A 19,999-nucleotide genomic window follows, 5' to 3' on the forward strand; every position below is an offset into this window, starting at 1 on the left:
ATATGGTCCCAGCTAAGGTCATCGTGCGGATACATTGACCGCACCTTTCTCCATTCAATGTTATATGCGTTATGCGTAAAAGCAATTACAAACGGTCGTTGCACTATGGCATAGCAAGACGGGTAAAGGTGGGCACATTTTTTTTCTATGTATGAATGCGGTTATCATTTTTCTTCCGTGAAACCGATAACACAGTATCATAAACATAAACAAACGACGTAGGGGGCTTTTCTGTAGTCATAAGTTTTGTTTCGGTTCAAAAATGTTCCCACCTTTCTTTCTCTTCATCTTGATTTCATAGCCCTCGCCGCCGCCGCCGCCGCCACCGTCGAACAGTTGACGAATACTTACGGGGGCCCACATAATCGGTCATGAAATTGGCGGAGGTCGTGCATAAGACAATGTTTTTCTCGATTGAAAACTATCTACTTTTTAAGACAAGGAAATCAACCGAACATAGTTTATACATTTATTAAATTTATTCACTATTGTTTTGCCCCATTTTGATTAAGTATAGTGTGAACACTTTCTTCGAAACATGAAGTAGATCGAGTTTTTATAACGAACTCATAAATATAAAAATCAACTCTCAGCGATAGCAGCTCACTCATAGTAGCAATAAGGAATCCAAGTTTTGCTGCAATTGAAACAAGCTAGATTCAGCACGAGCGGGTCGGGGGTGGCACCGACCCGCCTAATATGCGGCACGCAAAATGCGATGTGTTGTAAAATAAAAAATCTACTCGCTGAGCCTTCTACTCCTATCGTTGAACGGCCCTGCTTAATACCTACGACGATACAGCCTGTACCTAATATATGTAGTACCGACTACCACCGAGGGGGGAGGTGGTAGAAGTACACCTGCATAACGCGCGTGAACCGTTCCGGTTGATTGTGATTGTTGCATATCAACTGCCGCGCGAATGAAATGCCCCGATAAATAGTAGATTACCACCACGACGCAGCAGGCGGCGGAGGCGGTGGCGGCTGTGGTGGCGATCCATCAAGTGGCTCTGCCTTGATGGGATTTTTTTTAGCCTGGGGCTGCTGCCGTTGAAGGGGCAACTGACTAGTTGGAATTATATTCGATTTAACCTGATTAACTATCTTGATGAAGTACCGTGGTTGAAGTGTGTTAAGTTCAGAGCCTACTATAGGTGTTATTCTATGTTTGCTAATTTGTTTGTAGCTTAGAAAGCGTAGCTGGTAATGAGTCGATTTCAATAGAATGTTGAAGGGTACATTTTGTGCGGTTGTCTCCGGCGTCAGGAACAAAAATAAATATGGCTTAAAGTTACAAAAAGGCCGGAGTCCCAAGGGTTGCAGGTTCGAATACTGTCTCTGGCGGGATATTTTCACGTGATCGCGTTCGTCCAAAAATAATGAGTTATTTGATTACGTTTGTTCGAGTCATGAACAATACTTCCATCGAGAGGGCTTCTGTCAATCTATACACAAAATTCAGTGCATATTTTTTATACAGTGAAGACCCGTTTTTATCAGCCCCTTGTGAATTTTAGGCAAATAAAACCGGGACATTGATAAAATCGGGACATGTATTTTTCTTTCTTTTTTAAGAAACCGAAGCTCTTAAAATATTCTTCTTTAGTCCTTAACCTTTCCTGATTATTTAGCTTAAACTTCCCTTAAGGGGTCTGACAGAGCAAAATAATTTTTTTTTTGTGTATTTCGGATCTCTAAGATAAGAAAAATATGCTCAAGAAAGGATTTGCACGAATTCAGTTTGGTTCGTCTGCTAGAGCCCATCAAACTACCAACTATCAATTTTCATATGAAGCTGATAAAATCGGGTGCTGATAAAATCGGGTCTTCACTGTATTTACTTAGCTCCATGATAAATTTCGTAAGTCCGAACTTTGTGACAAATCTTAAGCCATACTTATTTATTGCTTAATGTCACAAAGTTCGGACTTACGAAATTTATCATGGAACTAAGTAAATACAAAAAATATGCACTGAATTTTGTGTATACATTGGCAGAAGCCCTCTCGATGGAAGTATTGTTTATGACTCGAATAAACGTAAACAAATAACTCATTACTGTTGGACGAACGCAATCACGTGAAAACATCCCACCAGAGACAGTATTCGAACCTGCAACCCTTGGGACTCCGGCCCAACTGCACCAACCCTAATGCTATCTCCGGGCTATGATGACGTCACGATTCATCATCCAAAACGATGAATTTTCCATTCATGGTGTTTACGGTGCAGTGTACGGCAGCAAATTTATATGTTTTAGAATTGTTTCTCTGTTACCAAATTTTCGTTCCAATTTGCGTGTTGCTTGTCCAACCTTATTTTCGGTACTTGGCAGCACGTTTTTCTTTGTTGTGGCGCTTAGTTTTTGGTAGACGATAGACTTTTTTTCTGTTTTCCAGCTTTCTGCCACAACAATCCATCAAAACATGGAAAATAGTTGCACGCGGGATTGGCTTGTCCTTGAACGCTTGATTTTTTGTGTGTTCCGAGTCATCCAAAGAGGTTGCCGACAGATATACGTAAATTCAGCTTGCACGACATTTTGTTTGCAAACAGCTGCGCAACTTGAAATTACCAGTGCAGTAAGAGTACTATGAAGAGTAACACATGTATTGGTGAACATTTTAGTGCTTGTTTATGCAGTAGAATAAAAGCCTGAATTTAGTTCGAAAACTTTCTGAACAGATACTACTTTCAAGAAAATTTGATATTTGGGCTGGAAAGTAATTTTCGAACAATTTTTACGTAGCAAAAAAGGATTGAATATTGGTGAAAATGTTAACTATTTTCATAGGGAGAAAGATAATTTGATGTACCAAGTGTACATGACTAAGTTGGCTTTCTACCGTTTCCAGAGTCGATCACAAATAACGTGTGCCTAAAAGATCTACCGAAATTCATATAGTAGCAATTGTCGCTCATCTGCTAACGGACATAAAGTAGCCCTCGATGATGAGAAATGCGATGATAAGATCTGAAAACCGAACTATTTGAAATATTTAAGAACTTCTACATAACAGACCGCTTCATTTAGTAAAACAATCGTAAAAACATCATTAGGTATGAAGCAAAATCGGATTTCGAATGGTGATTATGCGTCCCACCTGACCAATTCCCTATTTCTTCTGTCTTGGCCAAAGCATGTTCCATTCTCAAACAACGCCATGTAACTATGAAGGTCAGATTACCATGTGTCAATTCTGTCAGCTTACAGAATGATCCCACATAGAGAACCACAGCACACGGAACTCAGTACAGCTAGTACGTCCAATGTATTAGCCGAAGCAGAAAGCTTAATTGTACAGAATAGCATGCAACACGTCGTGGGAGGTGCACTTATATTGGACCAATGTTAAACCAATGTTGAACGGCATGTTTGATCAGTTTCAATAAAAGTCTTTGATGCTATCAAACAATCATCAGATACTGTCTTCCTTCTCATCTCGTCCAGAGCAGAACTCAAAAAACCAATCGGCTAGAGCTATCAGCAAGGCGAACAACCAATTCTGTCTACCGCTTTGTTGTTTATCCATTGCACAAACAGTCTAGTATCGTACCCTTAGCTGTGAAATTTGATAGCTTATTTTCTGTCAAAATAACATTTGAATTAAGCTTGTTTCTAGACATTTTCTCGCTATTCCTCGTTACGATATTCCTTAAACGTATTTTTCACGTAATAAGTCTCCGAACACCCAGAGACTCCAGAAATCTGGAATTACGCTCGAACTCCGGCAAATTTTTTAATCGAATCCATATCCCTACTAACAATCTTCCGTCTTTCGTGGGAGTTTTGGAGTGCGTAGTTGTCTATGCAAGCCCCTAACAAAAGCAAGTGCCGGGCTAGCATTCCTTCCCTTTCCTGCTGCGATCTGCGCTAGGGTCTGGTCGGTTCCGGTATTGATCTATAAACAAATTATCAGGACTATCAGGAAATGTACACTGAAGGTTGATTCGTTATTTCCAGGAATTATCATCCATAGATTCTCTCTGCAAATTCCAACTAGTCCCTCGATCCTTAACGGAGTAGCAACCAGGGATGGTCGCACAAACTCAAACAAGAAAGCAATCTTGGAACGATTAAAACAAAATTTACCTAGCGAAGATAGTATTAACTACTATAGTGGCAATTGTCGCCCATCTGTAAACGAAGATAAAGTAGCCTCGATGTTAACGAATGCAGATTTAATATTTAAAATGTTTCATTTCGTCCTTCTCCATAATTCCTTCTTCTTGGTGCAGGCATTTTCCATCCTCAAATAACGTCATGTAATTATGAATGTCAGATTGCCACGTGGCAATTCTGTCAGAATTTCGTAAACTGTTTTTTTTTTACTAAAAAAGGTTTTCTGAAAATTTAGGATTAGGACCATTCAGCCATTTCTATTTGGAATCTTAGATTCAGTGTTACAAGATCGGAAAATGTGATTTTTCCGGATCTTTCTTCTTTTTCCTTTACTACCATCTCAATTCGAAATATTGACTTGTATTTCTAGATTTGCACCGGAAATCAGTTTATCTACCATTTCTGAAATATTAGGCGGCTGTTTCGCAAAATTTGGCATGCAATTTTAGGTGTTAAGAGCAATCATCAGTCCACGATGGCGGTCCAGAGCATCGGTTTGCACAATTCGACTTTCTTTGCCCCCTGTCAGTCGGATTTAAACTAATTCAAAGCCCATATGTTTAAGTAATCCTGGCAAACGAGTAGACCATAGGTTTGCTTGCGAGGGGCCACCGCTTCCGACACACCGTTGGGCAGGATTTCGACGAACAAAACCCTTGGGTAAGTATCCTGGAGATTGGAAGTTTTTGGGAAAGTATATTGGCTAGAATTGAGCATTATTTTGACAATTTTGGTGTTCATCTAGATGTGTAGTAACTGATCTAGAGCAGTTATATTATTTGACGGAGATATGCTAGAGAAAAACTTTCTTCAGCAAAGTTGTTTGCTTTGATATTTTTGACATATTACTCGTTAAGCTAGATGTGGATGACACTCTTTTACTCCGATTGCTTCTAAAAATTTAATTTGACAATATTTTCATGCAAACATCTTTGGGAAATAATATAAAGTCAATCGCAAAGAGTCATTAGTTCTATTAGGTCAGTTTAAGGTACATTTTATCACAAACATCCGCTAGTTTTCCATTTTGCCAGCCATTTAGGCAAAAATAATTGTCTTAGCGCGTATTTTTCATGGAATGTCATACAGCGCCATCTACATATATTTTGGACTATAACTCGCTTTGAAGGATACATCAAGATTATCTTAACAAACAATTTTGTAGAAAAAAGTTTAACTGGGAAGCTTCTATCAAAAGATAGAACTGATCTAGATCAGTTTTAACTTATCTAGGTCAAAACTGAAGAAGTCAACATAATGTTTAATTTTATCCAAGATACTTTATCGAAAACAATGTAGAATATATCAAAAATGTGAAAATAAACCACTTTGGTGAAGATTTTTTTTTTTCGGGTACGCTCCTATCAAAAGATAGAACTGATCTAGATCAGATTAAAATTATCTAGATCAAAACCAAACGAACAAAAATTCAACTTATTTTTATCCGAAATACTTTACAGAAGACTCTATGCCGATAAAATACATGCCCATAGCACTAGCGGTTCTGTTCGTCCAAAGTAGCTTCCTGCCCCCATTGTGCGACGGTGGGTCGGCAACCACCTCGTCTGCGCGGATCATCAGCGACTTTACGGCGCTTCGGTTTGGTTGGTCTCAATTATGCCGCAAATCCGTATCACACTGGCTTCGCCACATGCACTAGAGCGGCGTGGAAACCGATCGTTCAGTAGTCTAACCAGAACTAGTCGGTACCCAGCTCATGACATAAAGAAGGATAATAAGCAAAAATGAAATTATATTTTTCCGAAAGTTAAAAAATAAATAAGCTGTGATGTGATAATAAAATTAGACCATGTTTTTTACTGTATCTAAGGCAAACGTGCACGGCACACTCCACGAAAATATGCTAACAAAACACTGACTTGAAAAGCGACCATTCACTGACGAAAATGAACGGACGTGTGGAGAAATTTCATATTAGAGAAGGCATCCGTTTTCATGATCTGAAGAAGTCATAAGTTTTGCGTACTGCGGTTGCAGCTAGGCTCGAATGCACGAAAGCTTGGTAAAACCTGTCGTTTCCCTCGGCATTATTAAGAAACTCCAACCGCATAATATTGCAGTTGTGTGGATAAAGGGTTCACGAAAGCGGACTGCCAGCAATGGGATTTGTGCGGTACATTTCCAACGGTTATGATCGGACCAGAAAGAAAAAAGCCGTCATGCTCATGATGAAAAGAAGGATAATTAACAGAAAATTGAAATTACTTTTCTTTTCCATGCAATTTAACAATAAGAGATTTCACTATGCTATATTTTTTAAACAGAACTTCTACACGAACGGGACATCACGTTTGATCAGTCGTTCGATTGAAACACAAAGTGTGTTTTAGTTTTAAGGGATTTGCGTCAAGCCGGCGCTAATCTATTCCGACAATAAGTTAGTGTCGGTTTCTGATGAGGCGAAACCGAAACGCAACTGAGTATGAATAAGAGATGTGTTTTTACCGAGTTACGAACATTTATCTCAAACGGAACAGTTCTAGAAGCTCAGCATGATAAGCTTGAGCTTATCTTTCCAATTCGATCTAACATTCGGCTTTAATCTTTACGCTCCATCCGCTCGAATGGCCGTAAATTGAAACAGACATTTTCAGTTCCATCTTGCTCAGATCAGAAGGTAAGAATTTCGTCGCAATCTTCTACCAACCACCGCTTTGTTACTTATTCACTGTACAGAAAGTAGAGTACGGTATTCCCATGTCTGCTGTGAAGTGAAACTGAGAGAGCCACAGAAGAAAAAAGGCACCACCGCGGATTTTTCATTGCAATTGCTTTTAAACAGCCCCACATCATTATATAGAACCACATACAGCACATCGTAGAAGGCAGATTTAGCATGAAGGTAGCACAAAAAATGCGATGCTTGATTATGTTAGATTATGGTAAAATTGGAATTAAGATATCCATACAGACAATGAATAAATTGAAGTACGGCTGTACGATCTGGACGCGGCACTAACTACATCGAAAGAATTCATGTCGATTAATGCTGACAGGAATGTTACCACGAACAACTCCTTCCTAGGTATTCTTAACCGTATGCAAAATATATCAGATGACGACAACACAGAGAATCTGATCCATGATCGAACAAAAATATTTAAAAAGCGTGTGTAAATCCTGAATGGATTCAGTATGGAATCTTGCTCAAAGAAAACAACTGATTCCGGCTCTATCAGTTCATGCATTTGAGCTGGAATTCATACTGGAAGTACGAACCGGTTCCGGACTAGATTGACTGGGTAGATGAATAACCGCTGTCAATTCTGTCGAACTCTGCCACAAAAAAAACACGACGACAGTAGCGCACCTGGTTTGGATATCCCAACTACCTTCGAACCCGTTAGAGATTTTACACAAGTTGAATGCTGAAGATGGACGTCTGTTCTCTGTGACGACAATATCTCTAATTAGACCAATTACTAATCAAAAGTAACAACATATCTTGCTAAGAAATACATAACTGGCCAGCAAATTTATGTTACGTCTAGTATCTCCAAAACAACAGTCAGCATCACTAGCGGCGAGGCAGTTACTTTAAAACAAACGGATACACTATCGACTACCTATGAATACAAAAGGCAACCAGAAACATCGGATCGTATGAAACCCAAAGTAGGAGAATCGACGACAATATGGACATGTATGAGAGCGAAAGCGAGAGAAAGGGCACACTAGAGTGACAAGAAAAAATGACCCCTATCGGTCTACAACCGAGTCGATTTCTTGTCTCATCACAAGTGTCTGCTCCAAATCTGAAGCAAAATGTACAAATCTAGCTACCGGATCAACCTGCGTAATGTTTGCATAGCATTTTTCAACAGTTTACATGGAGTAAATCCATTTGCTCGTTTTTTCACCTCAAGATGGCACCATAGGCATCATCAGATTATCAAGTGAAAATAGAAAAGATAGTTTTATTGTCTTTAATTTTATCGGACGCTGCAAATCAATTTGGTTTTGTTGCGAGGAGCTATTGAATTTTTAACGAAATGATGTCGGGGTTAGTTTTGCCCAAAATATATCAGCGCATGGTGGTGAATCGGTAATCGATATCCATGAGCTTTTTTTGCAGAAGACATGTTGGATTTAGCTGAATTGTGTAATTTAAATTGAGCAATCAAAACAAATTTCCTACTTGGGCTAACATGTTGAATGATATCAGCACTGAATGGCGTAAGTGATGGAGCTGGATAAAGGCGACGTCCGGCAACCTAACCTCTATTTGGCCCCCTTCAAAAAAATTCCCACCTTGCGAATACTCGATTGAAGTAGCAGAAAATTTGAAGTCCACTATCCCCGTCGAGCGCCGAAGCAACGCCGTTTTAAGTCGACGTTCATGGGGACCGGAGACACTCCCCTACTTGTGGCGATTCGTATTGAAGAAGTTGGTTCTTTAAAGCAATGTAGGTTAAATTCGACAGTATAAATAGGAGAGGTTTCAGTGGACTTCAGAGACAGTTGACGTCGTTCAAGTACAGTAGGAATACGTATGGTTCCAAGTGGTTGACTTACCGGACACTGGATGTCAAGGGACCGTAGAATGCAGTAGGGTTGCTATCTAACAGTCATTATTATTGTTACATTAAAAAGTTCATTAAAATACAATGAACCAAAGCTGAACATAAAAACATGCTAGCGTATGATTGAAACAATTCCGGACATATTCAGAAATATAGGAATTTCAGTTTTAGTGTTTAAGAATTTGAGAAGCGAACACCCTGTAGTGTGCAATCGCAACCCCATGAAGGTAATCTAAGGGCAAATGATCCTAATCATTTTCTCACCTTTTTGTCATGATTGCTAAAACAAACATTAGCGCCCTCTGTTTTGTATTTTTCTATCTTGCAAATAAAGGCTTGTAATTACTCGGGTGCTAATATATAGTAATTACTAATTAGTGACGAATCGCGCTAAGCATCCACATGAAATTTCAATTTACATCTGTGTAAACGTTGACTCAATCAAGGTACACGATTTTCCACCATCACCTTCAGTTAGCTGCAACGGGTATCGATCTTAATGTTTGTCCAAAGCACTCACCCAGCGGCTGATAACTCAATCTCGGCTTGACAGTGAAATTTACGCATCGTTTCGAATGGACCTTTGACACCACTGACTGGGGTACGATCCCCTACAAGTCAACAATCCATCCAAATTAGATCAAAGATCGACCATTGATGGGGCGAGCGGGTTTCTGTTTCGTGTTTTTTTTTTTTCTAACCACGATCTAAAAATATTCAAGATGAGCTGTTCAGAACACGAAAAGCGGCTAATAATAAAAATGTTCCAGCTAAAGTAGAATGAATTAATAAAAGTAGAAAAGGGGGCGCCAAAATTTGAAGGGGAACAACGGCTGACTGCCGCTGACGGGCGGAGACCGTGGCGTCAGGAAGGAACACACATGCTTTGGAGTCTGCCTGCTTGAGTGCGACTGTGTCTGCATGTGCAATGGTAAATAGAAGCAAGGCAAGGCAGGCATAATTTAGCGATGCGTGGAAACTAGGTCAGCAGAAGCGGCGGCGGCAACAGCGGTTTCGTCCGTGATACCCCACCATCCATTCTATTCCCATTTAGGGTGTTACACGATGGATTGGATCTGATGCAGTTACAACAACAACAACAAATGATCTTGATGATACATACACAAAGTGGTGTAGAATCTAAATTCAAAATTTGAGGAAACCAAGACGGGCGAGGAAACCATTACGAAACAGTGTCTTACCTTCGATAAGGGTCGAACAACACACAATGGTGGATGGAAACAATTTCGACTCGAAATCCTCATTAGTATAGATATGGACTGTCTGGGCCATATGTACTTTTGCGCAGCAGTGAAGGTCAAAGTAAAATTTCAATGCTCTAGTGCACTTCAAGGATCAAAAGATAACGAAAGGGGTTTTGTCAAAATTTCTTCGAATCCCTGAGGTTTGTCGACTTATCGAGAAATCGACTATCTCGGAATTGTCGCGACGGTTATTTCTCATGCTACTTAAGCCGTTCCTTATCCGGATAAATTTAATTACAAACTGGAGATTTAAAAACTTTTCAACAGTAAAACGTGAGAAAATATACAAACATTTATTTTATTAGCGTGAGTTAGAGCCAGACATTGATAACGCGTTTTGTCAGCAGTGGTTAATCACCGCAAAGGCAATAATTGAGGTTTACTGATTTATCGTTGTTGTTTATAAAAAGATATCCGAAATGCATAACTCAGGATGCCATTTTCAAGACGAAACGAACTGCAGTGCGTGCATTCTTTTGATGTTGCGACATTTGTATCATCAAGCTGGTTCGGAGCATCCTGAATCTGTCGGGAAATGTGATGCTATGAGATACTCGCATTAGTCCTCAACAGACTTCCCAAATGAACAGCGAACACCATGTTCGCTCTAGTTCTGTGCTCATCTTAAACCCACAATTCGTGTGCAAACTCGAACGCGCTAATGCGTACCAAAAAAACCGTACACATGTTCGTCTGTACAACCGAACCCCATGTGCGTACGCGGTGTTCGTACACGCAGGTTCTTGGCACTAGTTTTCTTTTTCTATCACTCATCATCACTATTCTTGACTCATTCTGTTTTGTGTGTGCCTTTCTTGTGTATGCACACGGTGTGCGTACACGGTGTTTAAGCCTACGTTTGCACATCGTTCGCTTGGGTTCGGTGTTCGAGGCGAACCTGTACACAAAGGCAAAGCAAGTTTTAGGTTGAACGTGTGCACGAAATTTTGTACACAGGTGCAAACTTATCGATGTTCATGGGAAGACTGGACCTCAATTTTGTTCACTCCATATGTATCCATTCTAAAACCGTGTAAATTAGGTTTTTTTTAATTTCAGTTCAGCTTTGAATATTTACAATTTTCGCAAACCGCTGTTTGAATGCTAGATCAAATGAAGGGGGTCCTCTTATATAATTGTGTCAAAAAGTACTTAATGTTTCATAATTTTTTTAAAAGTGTAAAATGACTTAGACATGTACGCTATACTGCAAAATGTTTATTAAGGTTTCATCTATAAAATAAAAATTTTCGAGTGTCCAAAATAACGGCTTTCTCGGAACAAGATTTTTCGTATCGGCGGGCATTCTCGTTTTTGAACCATTCACCCATTCAACTTCGGGTTTTGTCCGGCAAAAAGCAGACAACATTCCCAGTCAATATTTGCATCATTAACGATTTTTTACAACCGGCCAAATTGTAAAAATCGTGCGAAAAAACGATACTTTGTTTCTAAGTGGCCGCCATTTTGATTCTATTTCGATTTTTTCATGTTTTTTAGGTTAGGGCGCCTCTACGGAATGTAATCTTCAAGATCGTTTTAGTTTGCTGCTTATAGACGACGAATTGCGACCTGTACCGTGCCCGAAGATGAGGTCGGTTTTCAAAACGCCTTTTGCCGCCATTTTTAACACCTTACACTAGAAAATTTTTATTTTGTAGATGAAACCTTAATAAACATTTTGCAGAATGGCGCATATTTCTAAGTCATTTCAGTCATCTTCAAAAAAAATAAATTATCAAACATTAGGTACTTTTTACACAATTATATAAGAGGACCCCCTTAACTGACATTTTGTTTATTTAACAAAAGTTACTGAAAATTGAAAAATATTGGCAAATATTGAGCATGTTAAAGAAATAAAACCACTGAAATTATAAATAAATTCAATTAATTCAAACAAAAATTTGGAATGCATAAAAAATAATAGTTAATAATCAAATTATACAAAAAGGTGAAAAAAAATGCGCGAGTTAGAAAAAATTAAAATTAAACAGGAACAATGGGAAACTGAATAAAATTTAGAAAAACTAACATAAATGTAAAAACAGATCAACGAAGGTCATAAAATTGGAAATATTTAAATAAAACTAGAAGGAACTAAAGAAATAAATATAAATTAAAACATTTAATTCAAAAAATATAGTATGCAAAAAATTAACAAACATGACAAAATGGAAAAAATAATGGAAAAAAGCGAATAAAAAAATAGACAAGTAAATTGTAAAAATAAACGATACGGAATAAAGTGAAATAGTATTATGAAAAAATAGGAGAATATAAAAAACCATCAAATATAATAAACGAAATAAATTCAACAAATGGAACAATATTGACCAAAATGAAAAAAATTAAAATTCAATGATTGAAAAGAAAATGGAAAATTACATAATTAAATAAACATTGCGAAAACGACAAGAATAGAATGGTAGAAATCAAAAAAAGAAATAAATAATTGACAACATGTAGCAATAGAAAATGGACAAATGAAAATAAATAAACGGAAATATTGCAATAATGCAAAAAATGGGGAAAAAATTAATGAACTATTAAAGAAATGTAAAAAGTGAGAAAGCAAAAAAAAATAAAATCGACATTGCAAAAGAAATCAATAAAAAGTCCAGATAGATCCGAAAAACTTAAGAAGTGAACAATTTTTAAATAATGAAAATATAAAAAATGTTGAACAAATTGCACATATCGAAAAATTGATAAAATTGGAAAAAAATATTAAAATGAAAGATCAAAAAATGAGAAATGGAAGAAATTGAAAAAATGGTATACAACAACGAAAAAATTATATAGAAATGGGCTAAACGGAATAAATAGAAAAAATAACTAAGAACTCGAAGAAATTTATTCAAAACATGGGAAAAAGTTTATAAGATATGAAATTGAATAATTTAAAAACATCAAAAAATATGATACTGAAATGAAAAAGTTAAGAAAGTAAGCTAATTAGCATGACAAAATGAAGCAAATAGAAAATAATAGGAGCCTATGAAAAGGAATAAGATGAAATAATAAAAATTGGAAAAGCAAAAATAAATTAGTTTAACTAAATAAAGAAATGATAAAAAATTAAAAACAGATGGAAAATAAAAAAAAATATAGAGCGTAAATATATAATAGAAAATTATGGAAAAGCGGAAAAAGAAAATGATGGATATGGAAAAATAGAAAGGAATATATCGAAGTTTCTGCTGTTGCCAAATGAATTGTTCCATTATCATTAAATTAAAAAGGATTACCATATGAGAATCTTTATGTTCGAATATGTTAGCAAGTTTTAATACAACCTTTCAGAAGATAGTAAAAATTGCAGCATTCGCATTAACAGCCTAAAGTGTATTCTACTTCACTTCGGTTATGTCTCCGACATTACCCGCCTATCTCTTCATTCTTATTGTCCATGTTTTATACGTGTGTGTGTCACAGTTAATTGGATGACAAAGGGGCAGTCGTACAAACGCTCGCTTGGTCGAATTGTACGGACCAGTCATGGCGCCGATGATTAATGCTTTCACAAAATACAATATTTTCATAATTTTCAGTAGTTGTACATTCTATAAAATTAGTAAATAGTAGCAATCTAACATTTTCATTCAGTACAACAGCAGATATTAACGTTGGAAAAAAAGGTAAAATTTTGAAACGAAGCCTCTATATTGAAACTCCAAAAATTTAAGAGCAGACCAACGAATAATGAGTGAAAAAAATAGAAAATAAAAAGAAATACACAGGGAGAATACTAAAATTTATACTGTATAATGAAAAAGAACGGTGAGTAATTTTTAAAATAGCAAAATATAATTATAAAAAACACCAATAAAATGGAAACAAAAAGTAAATGAAAAAATTAAAAGAGTATATAAAACGAAACTTATGGAAGAAGCGAGAATACGGTGATTTGTCAAAAAGATTTTTCAAATAGGCAATAATTAGAAAATGGGCAAATATTCAAAAAAAGAGCAATGGAAACCGTAGAAAAAGAAGGAATACTTAAAGTTTGGGAAAATGGAAAAAAATGAATGATTTGAGTGAAACAAAATGCTAACAAATCGAAATAAAGGAATAATGCAGAAACGAAAAAATGAAATTGAGAAAAACGAGAAATAAGTACATAAATTAAAGAAATTTGAAAAATTGAACTACTTAATAAAGAAACTGAAAATGTAAATATGTTCATTATGAAAGAGGAAAAGAAAATGTAAGTACGGAAAATCGAATAAAAATTAGGAAAATGGAAAAAAAAATAAATCTAAAACAAAGAAAATCACATAAATGTAAAAATTTAAAATTAATAAGATTAAATACGATAAAGTAACAAAAAAACTAATCAAAAAATATCCATTGGTTCACAAAGAAAACAAAATAAAGCTACTAAAAAGGGGAATACACTCAGGTTTTTTACACGTTTTTTGAGCGGTATTTTTTACGCGGATTTTTAAATTTCATTTACGCGGCCTGTATCCCCCCCGTAAAAAAACCTGAGTGTATTTCAATCATGAAACTACCTTAGGGGCCATGCATAAATGACGTAGCATTTTGGGGGGTAGGGAGGGTATACCAAATTTGTGACGAAGTGTGACGAGGGGGAGGGTAGGGTCAGAAGTTGCGCGACGTAGCATTAAGTTTAAAACCCATTGTTTAGAGAAAACGATTTAATGATCCTCCATTGCCAAGAGAAATGAATTTAAATTCAAACATGCGGTTTTTCATGAGGTAAATTTTACGATTCGCGGAATTACAGGTTCGCAAAAATACGAAAAGATTTTGTATGCGGATTTAACTTGCTACATTAGTTATCTAATGTTGTAACTAGTAGACTTAATTTGGAAGCTGAATTAAATTTTCAGTTCGGATTCAATCAAACAAAATTTAGTAATTTAGATGAACGTTTGGTTCTTAGAATCATTGGCAGCTGCACGATTGTGAACTGAGAGAACTTGCCTTCATGCTCTCCTTCACATATAAAATTCAAAACAAAACTATCAACACTATATATTTGTCATAAAATGGGCTTATTTTGCACGCAATTTGCTGTTATAATGAAAATGTTGATAAAAGTCGTCAAAAATTTTGAAAGGTATTTAAGGTATGCAGTATTTAAAATAATTGAAAAACATATGTAATTTTTTTTTTCATCACCCGGGCGCTTTGCATGGGACTAGGGGGAGGGGGTAGGTAAATGCTACGTTATTTACGAGGGGGAGGTTAGAATTTTGTGACCAAATGCTACGAGGGGGGAGCGAGGGGTCAAAAATCGCCGAAAAAATGCTACGTCATTTGTGTATGGCCCCTTAACAAGAAGCAAAATATTGACAAAAAATTGGAAAAAAACGGAAAATCTTTTACCCCACGCAGAAATTGTTCAAAATAGACTCTCTCCTCCCTTCATGTTATAACTCATCATCTCCCCCCCCCCGTTTCTCTACCGGCTACTATGTACTTTATCTTGTCAGGGTTTATAGTCAGTCCGATTCTCCCTGGCACCCTTCAAAAGGCAGAAATGCCTCTTCCACTGCTCTGCGATCAACACCAATGATGTCGATGTCTTTCGCGAAACCAAGAATCATGTGAGATCTCACGATGAAGGTTCCATTCCTTTGAACGTCGGATCTTCATATTGCACCTTCGTGTGCTATGTTGTAAAATAGATTAGAGTGCATCACCATGCTCCGATCCATCTACTGTCTACCGCGCCGCGCCGACGATTACAGGTAAAAATAGTACGCACGTCGGCGTAACACCGATTTTTACCTGAAATCGGTGGCGCGGCGCACGCCTGTAACGCCAACACCCTACTCAATCATACTTCATTTTTGGTAAATGTGCGCTTCATGCTCACAAAACGTTAGGTAACTACGAAGATCAGATTCCAACGTGTTTTTGTTCTGTCAGCGTATTGCTAACAGCGGATTCCAATTTGCAAATGGCAACGTGTTTCATTTTAGAAACTGTCGATTAAAACAAGATAATGCCAATTCCCTAGTACCCAAGGGGGTCCCGAGTGGTCTTAAGATGGTCTCGAGTTACAGCTTTCATCGAGCAAATTATTATAACAAAAGATTATTAAGGTAATATCTCCCATCAAGACTCTTGTTATAAATTTTTGTTATTTAAACTGCTGGCGAGATCTGATTTGTAACACATTTTGATAAGAAAATTGCACTCCATTTTGATTATAATTCAAAAACTTTTTCGAGAAATGACACCAACCGTGCCGTCTTCTAGAACATCCTCGGATAAGCGATGAAGCAATATTGAAAGAGCTGGCTATTCCTTTTCTAGTCGGTTATTTTTTTTTCTAATCGCACTCCACTACCACCGAACACCGATTTATTTATTTCAATATATTTCCTTGGTTCTGCCTAGCTACAAACAGGTGCATTTGTGCACGTCGATAATTAAAAAAAACGTAAGGTCAAAATATGTGCCACGGTTAGTTTTCTCTTCCATTTTTTTAACATACAAATGACGCTGAAATGAGTTGTGCATTCCATATTGATAGATTGGAGAGATTTAGATTTTCTCTTTTTAAAATCTAAATTAATTGTGGAATTTGCATTTCGACTTCGTCTCATCAGAATCCGACACTAACTTAGTGACAGAATTAAAGCTAGCGTCGAATTGAAGCTAGCTCCAATAACGGAGACACTAATTGTGCTCCTGAGCAAATCCCTAGTCAAGCGTGATGTCCCGCAAGAAAAGGAGTTCGAGCTGATAAGAACTAGTGAAATCGAAACATTAGGTTTGGCCTAGTCCTGTCACTAAGCTAGTGTCGGATTCTGATGAGACGAGGTCGAAACGCAAATTCCATAACTAATTTAGTTAGAGGTTTGTGCCCTTAACGCGTAACAATTTTCTCTGTAATGGAGAAAAATTAGTTTTTAATCATTTTTTTCTCCACTAAGGATAATTATAGCGTAGTGTTTTAAAATCATTTTTTTTAACTACTTGAAAAAGTTTCATGACTAGGTAGCAAAATTTGTCTATTTTACAGGCTTCGATACTTTGGTTATAATTTGGTGTCACTGAACAATATACACAAAAAAGCTGAAATCCTAGCGAAATTTAAGGAACTTACAATTTGCATTACATTATCAAAATATTTTCACAATTTATGTTGTAGAGTTAGGAGCTTTGCAATGGGCTTTGCGAAACATGTTTTTCTACCAAAAGTTTTCAGACATTTAGTAGCGAATATGTAGAAGGTCTTCGAACTGAAGTTTTTAAAATCATGTAGAAAAATGTCAAATATTATTGCAACAAGTTCAGTAAAAATCAGTAACAAAATTTGCGTACAAAATTTGAGGACACAGGATTTGATTATTGTGCTCATATTTTTAGATATCTTCGTATTTCCACAAAAAAAAAATTATTTACGTGTTTTCCCCAAAAAAAACCTTAAATTAATAACTAAAAGTTGAATTTCAAGAATCGTGATCAAATGCAAACAACATATCTTCAAGACCCCACACCATCGTAGCAGTAGCAGCCCTCGCACTGTGTTTTCACATTCCAACAAAATCAAAGTAAGCTGCGGCTATCAAACTCTTATCGAAAACAACTTCCGCCGCTTGCCAGTATCACAAATAAAACTCCCACTGGATTTCTGCGGTAGTGGCTCTCTGTACATCAACAAAAGACCCCGTAAACAATGAACGAACTCGGACTAGGATCGAACCGATAAACATTGAACGTTTTATGTTCACACGCACTCAGCATAACTAAAATTCCCGGCCTGCATTCCATACCACATCTGTTGACAGCAAGGAGCTCGGGTATTCAGCACTATAGTTTCTGTTACACGGTTTCACGATAAGAAGCCTCACTTGGTTCAAATTTTTCAACAAACTAACTCAACCGTCACCACCTAGCAAAGACTGTCCACCGAACAAAACACTTCCTTGCCCCCGAAATATGTCTTGAATTGCAAGCAGAAAAAAACCGAACAGCGCGGTTCGCCCGGTATCTCTACTGCTTGAGGATCACATTTTCACTAACAACAAACGATCGCGATCGATTACCCCAAGGCACACTCGCCCGCCGCAAGCTGTCAGCTAGCTAGCTAGCAGGCTGTGAGAGAACGAACCATCACCACCTCTCGTCGCCAATCACTCGACACCCATCCATCCACCCACTCACCCAAAACAATTGACCGAGCGCGAGCAAGAGCGCTCGATCACTAAAGCTTAAAATTACAATTAACCACATCAGTACCTCCTAAATAATAAGCCATATGTACGGCATGTATTGGCGGCGGCGGCAGCGAAGCTGCCATGCTGTCAGTTTGTTATGCTCCTCTCCCGCACTAGAAAAAAAAAACCGTTGTTGTATATAGTTTAGGAATAGTGAACGGCGGCCCTCGTGTAGTACTAGAGGAGGAACTGTTATGTTTTACGATCAAAATAAACAGAGAGTGAGCGATGGCTGTGAGATCGAAACGAGAGAAACGAATGCGCTGATGCGTGGTCGGACAAATGGAGAGAGCGAGAGAAGGCCGGCGCCTTCGCTCTGCCGTTGGCGCAGATGGTAAACATTCAGTTTACATTGCACATGAAATAACACGCATACTGGTTGGCTGACTGGGAAGTTAGCGCGATCCGGACTATTCATGAACAGCATGATGCGCGTCAGAAGAAGCGAGAAATTAGTATTAGCGGCTACGGGGTACGGGTTGTGTATGATATCATACAGACTAATTGCAATGATGCATGCTTCCTATAGAATGGGTGGATATTTCCGCACACCACAGAACAGTGGAACATCAGGCCCGGTCATCGGTGAAGGCGCGACCCAAGCATATGATCAGGCCCGACGAGAGGGGGGGTCAGGGGGGGCAACTACCCTGGGGCCCGGGTCTGTTTTGGGGGCCCGCATTTTTAACTGAATTAAATTTATTTTAATTTAATTGATGAAGTTTATTGTTTCTGTCGACACTGCAAATATATTACAATCAACTACTTCAACTTTAGCGGCATTAATTGGGTTCGCAATAATACATCATTTCTGTACCCAGACTCATCACACTCATCAACTAACACGTGTATCACTCAGCTACTCGACGGTTACAGCACCGCGGGGCTAGTTCAACTATGTGACGTCACTAACGACAACAACTGTATTTTGGATCTTTGCTTTGGAAGCCAGGAGCTCTCCGATCACTTTGCCGTTTGTCGTGCTCCAGCTCCTCTCGTTAAACTATGCCAACACCACCCTGCTCTTCATTGTTTTCTCCGAAAATGTGTACCTTGTACATTCGAAGATACCACTGAGAAACTGACATATGCCTATCGCAAGACAGATTTTCGAGGAATGCACCTTTTCTTGTCTCGTATCAATTGGAATGAAATCTTGTCACAATTCGATGCAAACGCAGCGGCTGAAATTGTTTCGAACGTACTGATTTATGCTATCGACCAGTTTACTCCTAAAAAACTCAATCATGGCTGTGAATATCCTCCATGGTCGAATCGTACACTAAAAAAGTTTAAATCGACCAAAAGGTCAGCTCTAAAAAAGTTTTCGAAATACCGAACCGATATGCTAAAGAATCAGAATCTTCTTAAATCATTGTTACAAGAGACTTAATAAGTCTCTCTTCAATTCCTACCTTCATCGTATTCAGAGCCACCTTCGTAACAATCCAAAAAAGTTTTGGAATTACGTTAATGAACAGAGGCGTGAGTCAGGTTTACCCACTTCTATGTCGCTGGGTGATTTAGAAGCGACTTCATTGCCGGACATCTGTGAGTTATTTCGCCAACAATTAAGCAGTGTTTTTACCAATGATACTCTTAATAATCAACAAGTCTCCGCAGCAGCCGACAACATTCCCCGTAGGACTAGTATTGGACCTCATTTCACGATATCTTCCGATATTGTACAAAAAGCTTGCACAAAACTCAAATGTGCTAACACTCCTGGACCTGACAGAATCCCATCATCTATCATTAAAAAATGCTCGTCGTCGCTTTGCCTACCTCTGTTCGCCGTTTTCAATATATCGTTAAGTTCCGGAGTGTTTCCTACCATCTGGAAATCATCTTACGTTTTTC

The 19,999-nt window shown here is 37.8% G+C and overlaps 2 protein-coding genes across 9 annotated transcripts in view; one reads left to right on the forward strand and one right to left on the reverse strand.

Annotated features, from left to right (window-relative positions):
- The window catches only part of LOC131685365 (monocarboxylate transporter 12-like), a 420,355-nt gene that overhangs the window by 103,868 nt on the left and 296,488 nt on the right, over window positions 1–19,999 (forward strand). The window lies entirely within an intron of this gene.
- Window positions 1–19,999, reverse strand: part of LOC131685327 (E3 ubiquitin-protein ligase HECW2) — a 109,428-nt gene that overhangs the window by 37,547 nt on the left and 51,882 nt on the right. For 2 of the 7 annotated variants that reach the window (XM_058968996.1, XM_058968987.1), the window contains exon 1: window positions 17,774–17,926. The exons of 1 other annotated variant lie outside the window; for it this stretch is intronic. The gene's annotated coding sequence lies outside the window, so the exon portion shown is untranslated. Of the gene's footprint in view, window positions 1–17,695; window positions 17,929–19,999 lie in introns of those variants that run through there. 4 more of the 7 variants (XM_058969004.1, XM_058969013.1, XM_058969022.1 and 1 more) reach the window with 4 other exon arrangements.

This window comes from Topomyia yanbarensis, chromosome 1 (genome assembly GCF_030247195.1).
Source record: "Topomyia yanbarensis strain Yona2022 chromosome 1, ASM3024719v1, whole genome shotgun sequence".
NCBI classification, from domain to species: domain Eukaryota; kingdom Metazoa; phylum Arthropoda; class Insecta; order Diptera; family Culicidae; genus Topomyia; species Topomyia yanbarensis.